General features: G+C 38.2%; 1 pseudogene; it reads right to left on the minus strand.

Moving 5' to 3' along the window:
* Positions 1-12,463: 12,463 nt before the first annotated feature.
* LOC108170094 (disease resistance protein RPV1-like) lies at positions 12,464-15,281 on the minus strand (annotated as a pseudogene).
* Positions 15,282-15,531: the final 250 nt, after the last annotated feature.

Consider the following 15,531-nt stretch of genomic DNA (forward strand, 5'->3'; position numbering starts at 1 on the left):
TTATTAGTTTTGTCAAAAACAATCAAGTAGTGCTTTCACCTTTCATAAAAATAATATATGTTTTGATGATTGATGTTTCCATCATCATTTATACAAATATTTAACACTTTAAATACTTTCATAAAATTAATATATGTTTTGATGATTGATGTTTCCATCATCATTTATACAAATATTTAACACTTTAAATACATGATAAATCATTTGAAAAACATATATCATAAACTTTATGAAATAAGTCAAAACTTTGAATCAAAACACAAACCTTTGTGTTCTTGGCAAGAACATCAAGAACATATGAAGAACATCCATGAAAAGCCATAAAAGCTCCATGAATGTTTTCATGCAATAAAACTCAAATTTTTATCATTCAAAATGAGGCTAACATCCTAGGGTACTTAGGGGTTCCAAAAGTCACCTTAAAACCATTTTAACAAGACAAACATGAACCCAAAAAATCACCCTTTGGATTTGGCCGAAAATCCCTAAAATCATGGCACCAAATTTTAGCTCCAATATTCATCCTCATATGAACTACATCTACAACATTTGAGATGGCAAATTTTCAAACAAAATTTACATTCAAAGAAGCAAGAATAAAGCTTGTAACAATTACAACTTTTAAATCATAAACTTATGAACTACAAAACCCAAAAGGATTCACCAACTACTAGACCTAGGCTCTGATACCACTTGAAGGATTTATTTTGAAAAACATGTTCATTTGAGCAACATCATATAGCATGCAATTAACAATTAAATGCGGAATCATGCTTGCATGCACTCAAAAACAAAACATTACCATGAAATTCAAAGCCTAGTAGATTGGTGAACCAATAATCAACTACAAAACAAAGTGAGTTGAAATTATTACCTTTGTAGATTCCTCTTTGCATAAGCAAAGGCTAATCACCCAAAGAGATAGGGCCTTCATTCCTTGCTTCTTAGATCCATGGATTTGGATGGAAAAATAGGTTTCTCCAAGTTCCCAAAATAGGGAACCTCTAAGTCTCTTCACCAAGGTTTGATTGTAGAAGAAATGAGTGACCTTGGAGTAGTAGGATTGCTAGATGTACCCTCCAAGGTGTTGGCCTCTTTAGAGAGAAAATGGAGAGACAATTCTCACCAATTTTCCCCCAAAATAAACCCTTAATCACTTAATGAATATTTGGCTATAAAATCATTTATATAGTCACTTCTTTAAGTGACCTAAACAACCAAAACCCTAATTCATTTCATCATGGCCGGCCATTTAGGGGATTTTGGGCTTTTGGGCTTTAATGAATCTTCATTCATTAAATTGTCATACAACTTAAGTTAATGGGCTTGACGTTCGAAGCCCATTGGGCCTTAAGGTCCAAAACTATCCCGAAGTCTTTAACGAACTTATTCGTTTGATTAATTAACATATTAATTAATCCTTGCCATAATTAAATGATTAAACCATTTAATCATTCTTACTCATTTCCGTTTAATCTTCAATCTCCACCTTTTATGGTGTGCGATCCATTAGGTTCCTTTTAGCGAGGTAGTGGGCGATTAAAACCATTTTACATCGATTGTGAATTGAAACTATTTTCAATTCTCCCTTTAGTGATTACACAAGTTTAGGGCTTCCACAAACCATGAGTGACACCTAGCAGCATATCATGGTTACCCAAGCTAATCAGAAGAGGATAGAGAACCTATTCAGTTTGGGATTACAAATGCAATACGGTCTTTCTCTAATCTAATACTCTTGACCACATTGTTTGGTATGATAGTTTATTTACTCATGTCTACTATCCAATGTGAATCGTTTGCTTATATGATTTCCTTGAATGTGATTTGGAACGCATTCCCTAATCTCATTCATACTCTGGCCAGAGATTCCAAATCATATCATAGAGTATTCTCCCTCAACTGTTTGAAGGTTAGAGATCCCTTGTTGCGCATTCACTTGTCTCCATAGCTAAGTGGCTTAACCCCAACGATGTCGTGGACACCCCGAGGGGGTGACTTTGACATAATCAAAGATCAAGGACTTAACCACAAGACAACTGTGATGCCTCAGGTCAAAGGACTACTTTGCATTATCCCAACCATGAGTTCTCATGTGACATGGAATATAAGAACTCTTCGTTGATCACGTTCAATGAACTCATTCTCTATTGAGCACCTACGTACTTGTCTTGATGTCACACACACCAATGACTCGAGACTAATCACTCTCCCTGAGAGAAGACATAGTACGTACTGATCTTAACGGACTGTCTACGAAAGAATGGTCTCATGAATCTAACTTCATTAGATTACATTCTCCCAATCACATATTCCTTGGACTTTATCGTTTAAGCATATAACATTTATATGAGACGGCTCAAACAATAATGTATGCCCTTTATATGTAAAACTAGATTAGTTTAACATGTGAAATGTTCGTAAAGTATCATTACATGATTGGCTTTAGGGCACATTTCCAACAATCCCAAGCTCGACTCCACCGTAACACGATATTGTCCGCTTTAGGCCCCGACCACACCCTCATGGTTTTGTTTTTGGGAACTCACACAAGAACTTCTCAATGGGTCACCCATCCTGGGAATGCTCTAGCCCGAACTCGCTTAACTTCGGAGTTCCGATGGATCATGGAACCCGAAGCCAGTGAGCTTCCAAAAGGCCTCGTACTAGGTAGAGATGGGAATATACATATAAGACTTACAGGATCCACTCCCCTGGACAATGTGGGATGTTACAATAAATAAATAAATATATATATATAGACTTAAAAAAAATTGATAGCCCTAGGCGTACGCCTATTCAGCTATCCTCAGGGCCGACTGTGACATCCCACATCGCCCAGGGGAGTGATCCTTAAATTTATATTCTCATCCCTACCTAGCACGAGGCTTTTTGGGAGCTCACTGGCTTCGGGTTCCGTAGGAACTCCGAAGTTAAGCGAGAAGGAGGCCAGAGCACTCCCATGATGGGTGACCCACTGGGAAGTTGCTCGTGAGTTCCCAAAAACAAAACCGTGAGGGAATGGTAAGCCCAAAGCGGACAATATCGTGCTACGGTGGTGGAGCGGGCCCGGGAAGTGATCCATCCCGGGCCGGGATGTGACACCGACCTTGCCCTCTATTATACAAGCTTCTTTGTGTGTGTCTCTAAGAAAAAAATTAGTTATTTTGTAACCCTCGATGCAATTAACATTAAAAAAAAAGTAGCTAGCTCAAATACCTCACAGCCAAATTTCAAGCACAAGTGTTCACTCAAACCCCATTTGAAGTTGCTTGTGTAAACGCTTGTGTTCCTAAGCACTTTCGATAGAACCACATTTCATTAAAAATCTTCTTGAAGCATCCAGCACTTTAAAATTATGCCACAATTTCGCCAGAAAATCACCTTTAAAGTCGGCCACAAATGGAACTAAATACTTCATACTTCATAGCTTATACTGATTTTGCGTGGTTAAATATTTTCTTCATCTTATTATTTGCACAAAGTCATAATTAAAAATGTTGATGCACAAAATCGAAGTCTTGGAACAACATAAATCCGACCGTGAATCTGCAAGTAATGTAAATAACACAAGATTTATCGTGGTTCACCCCAAGGTTTGGGCTACGTCCACACTGATTGTATTTATTTGAGGGAGAGTGAGCTCTGAGAGTGAGAGCGTTGAGAGGGGGTGAGAGGGCTTAGGAATTGGTGTCCCCCAATTGTGAGAGTGAGGGGTTCTTTTATAAAATAAGGACTCCTCACTTATTACATATTTGCCTCTTCCTTTATCACATAATTACATTTAAGTCCCCCGAGTATTTGTACGAGATCTAAATATGAGGCCCTAAATATGGTATAAACAGTAGTCCCCCAAGTCTTCAGTCAAGAGAGTCTTTTGGCTGGAGACTTGAAATTCAGTCTATGTGTGGGCCGAAGTAACTAGATGTTGTCTTGAACTTGATGCTCGATATAAGGCGGTGCTCAATCTGAAATGATGTTCAACTAGAAGTATCACATGCTACGAGGCTGCTTGGCTCGTGGCTTATGTTGCCTTGGTTGGCTCGGCTTGTGGCGTTGAAGGTGAGGGAGTCTCTTTTATAGAATAAGGGCTCATTCCTCAATACATGAATGATGGGCTAGAGTTGATGCTCTCTAATTATGGTGAGGGAGTCCCTTTTATAGAATAAGAGCTCACTCCTTAATACATAAATGATGGGTTATGAGTGATGCTCGCGGCGAGGGGGTTGCTCAGCTTGCGGCGATGCTCTCTAACGAATGTGAGGGAGTCCCTTTTATAGAATAAGGACTCACTCCTTAATACATGAATGATGGGCTAGAATTGATGCTCTCTAATAAGGTTGAGGGAGTCCATTTTATAGAATAAGGGCTCGCTCCTCAATACATAACTGATGGGTTAGGAGTGATGCTCACGGTGAGGCGGTTGCTCAGCTGGCAGCGATGCTCTCTAACGAAGGTGAGGGAGTCCCTTTTACAAAATAAGGGATCGCTCCTCAGTACATGAATGATGGGCTAGAGTGATGCTCGCGACGAGGCGATTGCTCAACTAGCGGCGTTGCTCTCTAATGAAGGTGAGAGAGTCCCTTTTATAGGATAAGGGCTCGCTCCTCAATACATAAGTGATGGGCTGGGAGTGATGCTTGCGGCGAGGCGATTGCTCAGTTGGCAGCGTTGCTCTCTAATGAAGGTGAGAGAATCCCTTTTATAGAATAAGGGCTCGCTCATCAGTACATGAATAATGGGTGCTCTCTAATGAAAGTGGGGGAGTCCTTTTTATAGAATAAGGGCTCGCTCCTCAGTACATAAATAATGGGCTACATCCCCCAAGTATTTTCCATGAGGCCCAGTTGAGGCCCAATATATGGTACATAATGTAGTCCCCCAAGTTTTCGGTCAATAGAGTATGTTGGCTGGAGACTTCAAATTGAATCCATGTATGGGCTGAAGTGGCGGTTGTTCGGATGCGGCATTTGTATACCCTGCACTGAAGCTTTGTAGGTGAAGCTTTGCAAGTGAAGCTTTGAAGCTAGAGCTCTGTAAATGAAGCTTTCGAAGCTGGAGCTTTTGTAAATAAAGTTTTTGAAGCTAGAGCTTTGTAAATGAAGCTTTTGAAGCTGATTGACATGAGTGATGCTCATGAATGTTTATGTTGATTGACATGAGTGATGCTCATGGATGTTGTCATGAGTGATGCTCATGAATGTTAATATGAGTGATGCTCATGAATGTTGACATGAATGATGGTCATGAATGTTTATGTATGATTGTCATGAGTGATGCTCATGAATGTATATGTATGAATGACATGAGTAATGCTCATGTATAATTTGGAGTACTGGGCGTACTTTTGATCACCTGGTTGGTGGCATGAAGGAGAATACGGGTTGTACATTTCATCACCTGGTTGGTGGCTTGAATGGCTAGTTGCCAAATGATATTTAGAGTATGGGTTGTACATTTCATCACCTGGTTGGTGGCATGAATGGCTAGTTGCCAAATGATATTGGAGTACGGGTTGTACATTCATCACCTGGTTGGTGGTAATAGCGGCAGGTTGTCGAATAATTTTTTGTAGTGCTGGGCATACTTTTGATCACCTGGTTGGTGCTATTTTGGGCTTATGGGCCTTTGCCCTCCACAACATGCCAGCCCATTTATTTTGGGCTTTGCCGTTTTTTTTTTTTTACCCTCTGATGGGGTTTATACAGATATCTCTGAAAGATAAGAAAAATAAATCACATCATACAAAAACAAGAAAAGTAAATCACATCATTCTGGTGGGGTGTTTATTTCTTGCTTTTGCTTTCTCTTTTGCTGCTTTCTGAAATATTCTCCCAACGACATGATCTTTTTTCTTTTTCTTTTCTGTTCCTTTACCCTGATCTCTCCACCTCCAGGCACACTCACTTGCTTTTGCTTTCGTTTTCTGATTTGCTTTTGCTTTTGCTTTCGTTTTTCTTTCTGCTTTTGTTTCCCATTCCCTGCAATTTTTAGGATTCCCATAATTGGCATTAGAACCTACAGCTGGATTTCCAATAGCAGCTGCAGCTCTTACTCTCTTCTCCATGTTAGCAATTTCTGCACGAACCCAAAGAACACAACAGATCTGATTCAATGTCTCCCCCACGACATCGAAATCGCCAACGTGGACTAAGGCTTTGTTGTTGTAATCTACTCAGAAATAGTGACGAGCACAGGGGCGCCAAGCCCTTCTCAGTAACAACTTGTAACGGAAACCAGTCCAGGCCGCCCTAGGTGAGCCTGGTCCAAATCCACCAATTTCTTTACCCACCGTCACCAAACTACCGAACTCTGCTCGCTTATCTCTCTCACTATCCGCCTTCCTCCCGTCGTTCAACTCAAATGGCGGCGACGACACAAACAAGTCCTTCAAACTGTTCCTCTAAACCGGAAGCTCTTCCGGTAGCGGCATCGAAACCGGTCGGGTCACGGCGGCGACTGCTGCTCCGAGTGAGAAGCATGAGCAAGGTGGGTTTACGGTGGGGGAGCAGGATCGAGGGGCTCGACCGCGCGGCTTCGAGTCGGGCTCTAGGCCATGCCGTACTGCGTGGTGAGGCGCTTGAATTTCTGCAAAGTCCCCATCTTTTGGATTTGAAGTCTGTTGCTGCTGCTAACTCTCATTCCTCTCTTTATGAAAGCAGAGCAAGAACAAGCATGGGGGGCACAATCTTCAACATCAGAGCCTTCTCCAGAAACTTCCACGTGATGGGCACGTTGTTTTCCCAGCAAATATAAGAAACCAACACGTTGGCGAGCTCCACCGAGGGCAAAGAAACTCCCATGGAGTTCAAGTTAGAGGACAACTGTATGACCCAGAGCTGAGGATCACTACCTTTTTGCTGTGCCCCTTTGGTCAGCTCCACCACACTACCCCAGAGGTTGCCTCGGAAAGAACCCTCCATTTCTGAGTCAGATTTTGGTTATGGTTTTGGAATTTGGAGTAGGTTGGTGAGAATGTATAGAAAGAGAGAGGAGAGAGAGAGAGATAAAGAGAGCAGATTGAGACGATGGAGATGAGACTAGTTCTTTTTTGTTTTGGTTTCCGTGAGAGAGGAGAGAGAGGTGGTTGGAGTTGGTGCGAAGGTTTTCTGGAAAAGCTTTGGGTTGCTGGATTTTTGCAGATTTTGCAGATTCACGGTGGAGGTGAAAAAATGAAAAAGAACCGACATAGTTTTTCGTATCGATTCCCACAGACGGCACCAAATGTTGATGCACAAAACCGGAGGTCTTGGAACAACGTAAATCCGACCGTGAATCTGCAAGTAATGTAAATAACAGAAGATGTATCGTGGTTCACCCCAAGGTTTGGGCTACGTCCACACTGATTGTATTTATTTGAGGGAGAGAGAGCTCTGAGAGTGAGAGCGTTGAGAGGGGGTGAAAGGGCCTAGGAATTGGCCTCCCCCAATTGTGAGGGTGAGAGGTTCTTTTATAGAATAATGACTCCTCACTTATTACATATTTGCCCCTTCCTTTATCACATAATTACATTTAAGTCCTCCGAGTATTTGTACGAGATCTAAATACGAGGCCCTAAATATGGTATAAACAAAAAAGATTAATGATTTTCCACTAATAGTTTATCTTCTGTTGGTTAAGAAAATATTTCAGCGGAAAAACCTTACAATTAAATCTCAAGCGCAAGTGTTACTCGATCCTCGTTTGAGAATGCTTGCGTTAAGTACTCATGTTCCTAAGCATTTTAGCAGAAGCACTTTCGATAGAAGCATATTTTATTAAAAATCACAATATATTATACAAAAAAATAATAGTTTATCAAAATTTCTATAACAAAATATATTATGAATTGAAAAAAAAAGGATTAAATATAATTAATACATTAAATTAGGAAGAAAAGGAGAAATAAAATATCTTAATGGATGAGGTGATTAAATGTATGATAACATGTACGTTGAGTTAAGGGACTGAAGTTATTTTAAATCTTACACAAGATTTTAGTGAAAAATTGATTTCTTTTAAAGACTAAAATGAAGTTTTCTACAATATTAATTTAGAGTATTTCTAAACTATCTGTTTAGCTAACGTTATTATAAGATCATCTCCAACTGAAAAGGCTAAAAATAGTCTCATTCAGAATTATAGTCATGCAAGAAATAATTTTTAAATGAACAGTATTAGACCATACTCATGTACCATCTCCAACTGAAGCGGCTAAACATAGCCTAGCCCCCTCAACAATTTATTATTTTTAATTCAAACTTGTAAGTGAGAGGTTTTATGTTCGATATTTGCCATGGTATTATGACTAGCCTACTTTGAGACTTAGTCCACTCTTCCACTCCTTAGTGTAGATAATATCATATGTATTAAAAAAAGTTTATATTTTAAATTTATTGGTTAATTTAATTAAACTACCGTTGAATATTTTCAAACTTGACCATTAAATTTAAATCAATTATTGCAGCTGAAGAGTTTGACCCCCAAAAAAAGGACTAAGAGGAGGCTACATTTGGCCAGCCTGATGCCCTTTTGGCTAAATAATGGCCTAGTGAATTCAATATAATTATAACCCAATCATCCACTAAAGAAAGATTTTTAGACAAATAAGACCATTTTTTGGCTTTTGGACCTTTAACCATCTTTATTGGATATGGCCTAAGAAAATTTAATTAGGGACAGTAACAATGAACAATAAAAAAAATTAAGGGATAGTTTAGTTGCGGTCACTGACCCCTAACTGTTATATATTCAAACCTTATGCATTTTATGTTTTATATTGAAGTCACTCTTCTGCCACATAAATAACATAATAATAAAAGAAATGCAATGATACCAATAAAGACTCAAACCGTTATTTTGCTTTCATTTTCATTACCAATTTAATTATTGAAATTTTCTTATGGGTTTCAGCGAAAAAAAAATGTTTATGGATGCATTCTAGATTTATTTTTATTTTTATAAAATATGAGTACATTTATATAAGGGACATTTTACATGTAAAAGTTCGGCACATTTATATAAAAATGTGGGTACATTTGACATACAAAACATTGGTACATTTTATATAAATTAAATGGGTACATTTTATATAAAAATAAAATGGGTACATTTTAAATAAAAATAATCGTACTTACAAAACAAAAAAATTGGTATATTTTGCATATAACAAAGTGGTACATTTTTAAAGAAAAATGGGCACATTATAAACAAACTATGAGTACAAATAAAAGGTTAAAAAAATTATGAGTACAAATAAAAGTTTAAAAATATGGGCAAAGAAATTAATATATGAGTACAAATTAAAACTGAAAAGAAAATTGGTACAATTTAAAAAAAGGATTGCAAATTAAAAATGGGTACAAACTAAAACTAGAAATATATGATACAAAGTTTTGACCATAAATATAAATATATCAAATGTATATATTTGATAGCAGAACAAGGACAATGTTCACTAAGTTTAAACAGTCGATGATGAATGAGTTTGAAATGACCGATCTTGGTAAGATGAGGTACTTCCTTGGAATTGAAGTATTGCAGCAAGTAGATGGAATATTTATCTGCCAAAAAAAATATGCTCAGGAAGTGTTGGAAAGATTTAAAATGGAAAACTGCAATCCAACGCACAATCTTATTGTTCCAGATACCAAGCTAACGAAGGATGTGACTGGTGAGAAGGTTGACAACACTTTCTACAAACAGATCGTGGGGAGCCTCATGTATCTCACAGCCACTCAGCCTGACACTATGTTCGTGGTAAGCCTAATTAGCAGATTTATGGAGTGTCCAACAGAAATGCATTTGGCAGCGGCAAAAAGGGTGTTGAGGTATTTAAAAGGCACGATCAGACTTGGAATTCTTTACAAAAAGGGAGGACATGTTGAGCTCAGAGGCTACTCAGATAGTGATTATGCAGGTGACTTAGATGATAGAAAGAGCACATCGAGGTATTTGTTCATGTTAAGTTCAGGAGCTGTGTGTTGGTCTTCCAAGAAGCAACCTGTGGTTACGTTGTCAACAACTGAAGCCGAATTCATAGCAGCAACTTCAGCCGAATTCATAGCAGCAACTTCATGTGCTTGTCAGGCAATCAGGTTGAGAAGGATAATGAAGGAGTTAGGTCAAGCTCAGCAAGATTCTACAATGATTTTCTGTGACAATAGCTCAGCAATAAAGCTCTCTAGGAATCCTGCAATGCATGGTCGAAGCAAACTCATAGATGTACGTTTCCACTTTCTTCGTGATCTGACTAAGGATAAAATTGTGCAGCTGGTTCATTGCAACACTCAAGAACAAATAGCAGGCATATTAACCAAGCCTTTGAAGACTGATGCCTTTCTGAAGATGCGTGAGCTTATGGGAGTGTGTCTGGAACCAGGTATAAACTGATTGCTTAGCAATCAGTTTAAGAGAGGATGTTAGATTATTAATTGAAAGTAGTGGTTATATCCACTACGTAAACTTAGGATTGTTCATGTAAGCAGTTTTAACTGCATGGCTAAATAAGCCCTAGAATTTAGGGATCAGTAGAAGTTGGTTTCTTTCAAACTTAGTCATATACCACGTTTAGGTTTAGTGTTTAACGTGGGTTGCATATTTATCTTTCAGTTATGTAAGGCTTATATATAGTCGGCTTGTTTTTGATAAATGTTATGTGAATCTCCTCCCAGTTTGCAAAGATCTCATTCGATAAACACTTGGTTTTAACAGACAAGTTATTCAACAGAAAAGCCGTTTATAAAAAAGGTTGCACCAACATATCAAGAAAATAGAAGGACAAACGCAAGACAGTAGAATAAGAAGTTAAGCTTAACTTTAAAAGAACAGGAAAGTGCAAATGAATGTACCCAAATTCCTAACAAATCGGAGATCACTGTTGATCGATTGAAGTGGACGGTTGCTCTTGCCCCACCTCAATATCAATAGGAACATTGAGATCAATATGCCTGTGTTTCAGATGATCATCCGCTGGCTCCAAAGATCAGGAAAGCCATTGTTGTTGCAGATCCTATCATCATCGACGATATCTGAGGATCCAACTGGCCAAGGCTTCTTCCCAAGACTACTCATTGATCCCAAAGACAAGGGAAGTCGTTCGTCTTGGTTCCGCAATAGGCGGTGCACCCATCAACTTTTAATGCGTGCAGAGTTGGGGAAAGGAACTATAACTTGACAAATATCACCCTGCTGCTCGTGATCGTCTAAATCCACTAACTTGAGCCACACGAGTTGCCTCAATTTTCATCTCATCCCATAAATAAGGTACAAGTTTTTGTACTCCCTTGATGAGAATATAAAGATTATCAAAATAATTAGTTCCTGCTCCAAGAACAACAGATAGAGCTAACAATATAACGTATCCCCTTGGGAATGTAGAGGACTTTCAAAACCAAATTCATTTCTGATAGATGTTCAGTGGTTGTAAGATGGTCAAGGGGTATAGCTGGGCCACTTTTGAACTTTATTGCCTGGCAGAATAACTTGCAAGTCAGCGAGCTGAAGAGATTCCTGCAAATTAAATAACGTATAGATACCTAATTACTATAAATGGGGGTAAGGCGGGAGCATCCTCTCCATAAATGGGGGTAAGGCTAGCCGACATTCACCTCTCCCAGACCCTGCGTAAAGCGGAAGCCTTATGCACTAGGTACGACCTTTTTTTATAGATAACTAATTACTAACAGTCGTGATCTAAATGCTCTCTCAAGTATTAACAAAATTAATTTTCATTTCAAGAGAAATTAAGAAGAAGAGAAAGCAACCTCATTCAACCAATTGTTTTTCAACTTTGCCACTTCATCGCCACTTAGTTTAATGCAATTAGTCAACTCCAAACGCTCAAGCATCGGGGGCAATTTTGGAATTTTTTCCAATGATGTGCAATCATCCAGATATAAGCCACATAAGCTTGGTGGAAGGACTTGTGGAATTTTTTGAAGCCTCCTGCAACCACTCAATCTTAGTTTCATTAAGTTGACAAATTTGCTAATGCAATCCGGAAGACTAACAAAATTGTTTCTTGACAGATCAAGGCTTGCTAATGCGAACCAGCAACCAAGAGGCACAAGGAAATCACTTTCAGATAAATTGCATCCTCCCAAATCAAGATCAAATAGGTTGGGAAGGGCTAATGTGATAGAGTTGTCATCTGAAGTATCTGAATCAGAGATTGGGTATTGCAAGATGAAACTTCATCAAACTTCACCTTATTCTTCCCAAATGTCACGAGTTTTGGGCATTCACCAAAGTAAACCTGAATCAGATCTTGCAACCCATATATATGATGTAATGATGTACCTGTAAGGTTCACACATTCATTTGCTTTCAATCTTTGAAGCCCAATAAGATACGCAATTGATGAAGGCAATTCTCTTATGCCACTTTGTTGTATATCCAAGTCCGTTAGAGATTCCATCTTGCCCTCTTCTATTTTTGGGAATCTCTCGAGCCTTGTGCAACCTTTGAGATAAAGCCATTCAAGGGATCTCAACCCAAGTCTTGTTGCAAACCTCGTAAGCTTAGAGCACCCATTAAGATTCAAGTAAACAAGTTTATCAAGGAATCCAACAAAATCATCAACCTCAACCAAACTTTTACACTCACTTAGTACCAAGTGCTTTAGATTTGGGCTTCCGGATAAGTCGGGGATTTTTTCTAAGAATTTGCAACCTCTGAAATTCATAGATGTAAACTTTGCCAAATTCTGTAAAACCAAAATCAAAACAAAATAAATCACATGCTTTAAAAGAATATAATGAAACACTTGAGTTTTTTTTTTTTTTTTTGATATAAAATATGTGTAAATATATAATGGTTCAAAATAATTTAAAGTATGTACCTTAAATTCCTTCAATTGTCTGATGTCACTGTATGACATATCAAAACTAACTTGTTACATGACATCATCCCAGTCATCACGACTTTTTTGAAGTACTGTTTGAATATCATTGTAAGGTTCTCCTTTGCAAGAATCGCAAATATCCAATATAACTTGCCAACGATTTATACTTTTCTTACGCAGATGAGAACCTATACAATTAAGAGCTGAAGGACGGCCTTGAGCATAGGCTACTACACGTTGTACGAGTTCGAAATAATTGTCTGGAGGTTCATTTCTTCCAAAGGCATTCAAACTTAAAAGCTCCAGAGCTTCGTCGTCATTTAACTTTCGGACCTTGTAGATGAACTTAACTCCATAAGATTCCAGCAATCCTCTATCTTTTGTGGTTATGATCACTCTACTACCCTCACCAATCCATTCGACTTCAGCCAAGTTGTTTAATTGCTCCAATTCATCCACATCATCAAGAATTAAGAGAATCTTCTTTCGCCTCAACAAATTCTCTATAAGGCTCTTTCCTTGATGAGTATTGACAACTTTCGACTTTGAACCACGATTAATCTCACTTAGAAGAGTGTTTTGTAGTTGGATTAGGCCTCCATGTTGCATTGATGTTTCTCAAACATCTGCCAGGAAACAACTACCTTCAAAATTATGAGCAATTGCATTATAAACAGCTTTTGCAATTGTTGTCTTGCCTATTCCAGATGTCCCCCAAATCCCAACCACACAGCCACCATTTCCATCGACCCCTAAAAGCTCTTTCACCTCTTGTACGCAAGATTGTATTCCAACAGGGTGTTTGGCCACATTCAAATAGGTGCCATCAAGTACTCGGACTGAGATCTCTTTAACAATGTTACTGATTATTGTAGCTTCATAGCTAGCAGTTCAAAACAAAAAGCACATTTAATCAGTGAACTTTTTTTTTTTACTATATTTCAGAGATGTAAATGTTGTGCTAAGATAGCACCAAACCCGTTGGAACCAACTCAAGCTAACCCAGTTCCGAGATGGCGAGGAAATTCCACTAATATCAAAAGGAGATTACAAATAGAGTTTTAACTCTCAAACCCAAATCCCACATACAACCAATAGCTCTCACTCAAACTAAGAAACAAATGGAGAAGAAGAAACACATATCAAAATCCTTCTCTTCCAAAAGCTACACAAGTAGCACCAACATCTTTGATTGAGTGATTACTAACAAAATGGGATTATTACAAATGGGAGCAGGTCATATTCAAATGGGAGAGCCGAATGCTCTCCCTGGTTTCTCTCATCTGCCGCTCCCCCCTCTTTTCTTCTCTCGGCTTCTCCTCAAACATATAGCAGCTGCTGCTGCCTTAGAAAATACCAAAAGAAAAGCTCTTTTTTCAAGTTGCAAAGGAAGGAGCCGAATAAACCCAATTCCATTTGCCTATAAAAAAATCCAAAGTAAAGGAATAATCATTCCTTTACAAACATCATCATGACCTTCCTTTTTCTTTTCAACAAACATCATCATTGTGTCTTTACTCATAATGATGTCCACCAAACTTTTCTTTCTTTAATAGCCGAAAGGAGAGTTGGCTTGTAGTCCACTTGGCCACTAATTTGGCCGCTATCCAACAGTAAAAACAAATAGAGAAATATAAATATTACACTATATTAACAAAAAGTGTACTTGAAAATTTTTCTCTGTTTCTATCCAAAATGCACTAGTAATTACTAAAGTCAAGTATGTGTTGCTTGCTAAAGATCTAAAGAGTAAAAATGAAATACAAAACTAAAATGATGACATTATTGTAGGAAATTAACTATATAAATATACGGTAAGGGGAAGAAATGTACGTACCCTTCCTCCTTGACCAGATGTCCTGACAAATTTGCTACTTCTCTAAGAGCTCTCCTCCACATGAGCACCTTCTTCTTGTTGTCCTTGAATTTGCCCAGAAGTTTTGTAAACCCGACACCGAAACTACTCGTTTGATTTTGTACATGGGACGGATCCACCTTGTAAAAAACTGGCAAAACTATTTGTTGCTTTGATTTTTTACATTGACGAATCTTGATGAGCTCATCTAAGCACCACCTTGAAGATGCATAGTTTTTAGAGAATATGACAAGAGAAATTCTTGACCCTTCAATTGCTTGGAGGAGCGCTAGTGATATTTCTTCTCCTCGTGTACGTTGGCGATCAATGAAGGTGTTGATTCCCTTATCGACCAAAGCTTTGTATAAATGATCTGTAAAATTCGTGTGTGTGTCCTCTCCTCTAAAACTCAAAAACACATCATATCTCCATGAAGGAGGCAAGGAAGTAGAAGAGGCAAGTTGATCGGCCATAGGAGAATTGCAATGTGCGGTATGGTATGGACATTGGGCCCTCTCTTGTTATATCAGCCCTCATGCTTTTCTTGGCAACTTCATTTTCAATTATTGAATATTTTAATTGCAGGCATACGGCATGCAATGCAACAACATAATATATATATATATATAACAATGAAAGCGTCGTTGCTTCTCTGCCTTATATTAGAGTTAGTCTTCCATTCACATTGGTAAACAAAATATATAATATAAAACTGAAGAATGAAGTTTCTCAAAGCCTAGTTGTTTGCAATCTAAATTAGGGTTTTTCTATAATACTTCAATGTATGAGATGCGACTGTATTTGAAAGGTCAGATTGAAACTGTCAAGATCCATTTTTTCTAGCAAGTCACGC

Source organism: Malus domestica, chromosome 02 (genome assembly GCF_042453785.1).
Source record: "Malus domestica chromosome 02, GDT2T_hap1".
Classification (NCBI taxonomy): domain Eukaryota; kingdom Viridiplantae; phylum Streptophyta; class Magnoliopsida; order Rosales; family Rosaceae; genus Malus; species Malus domestica.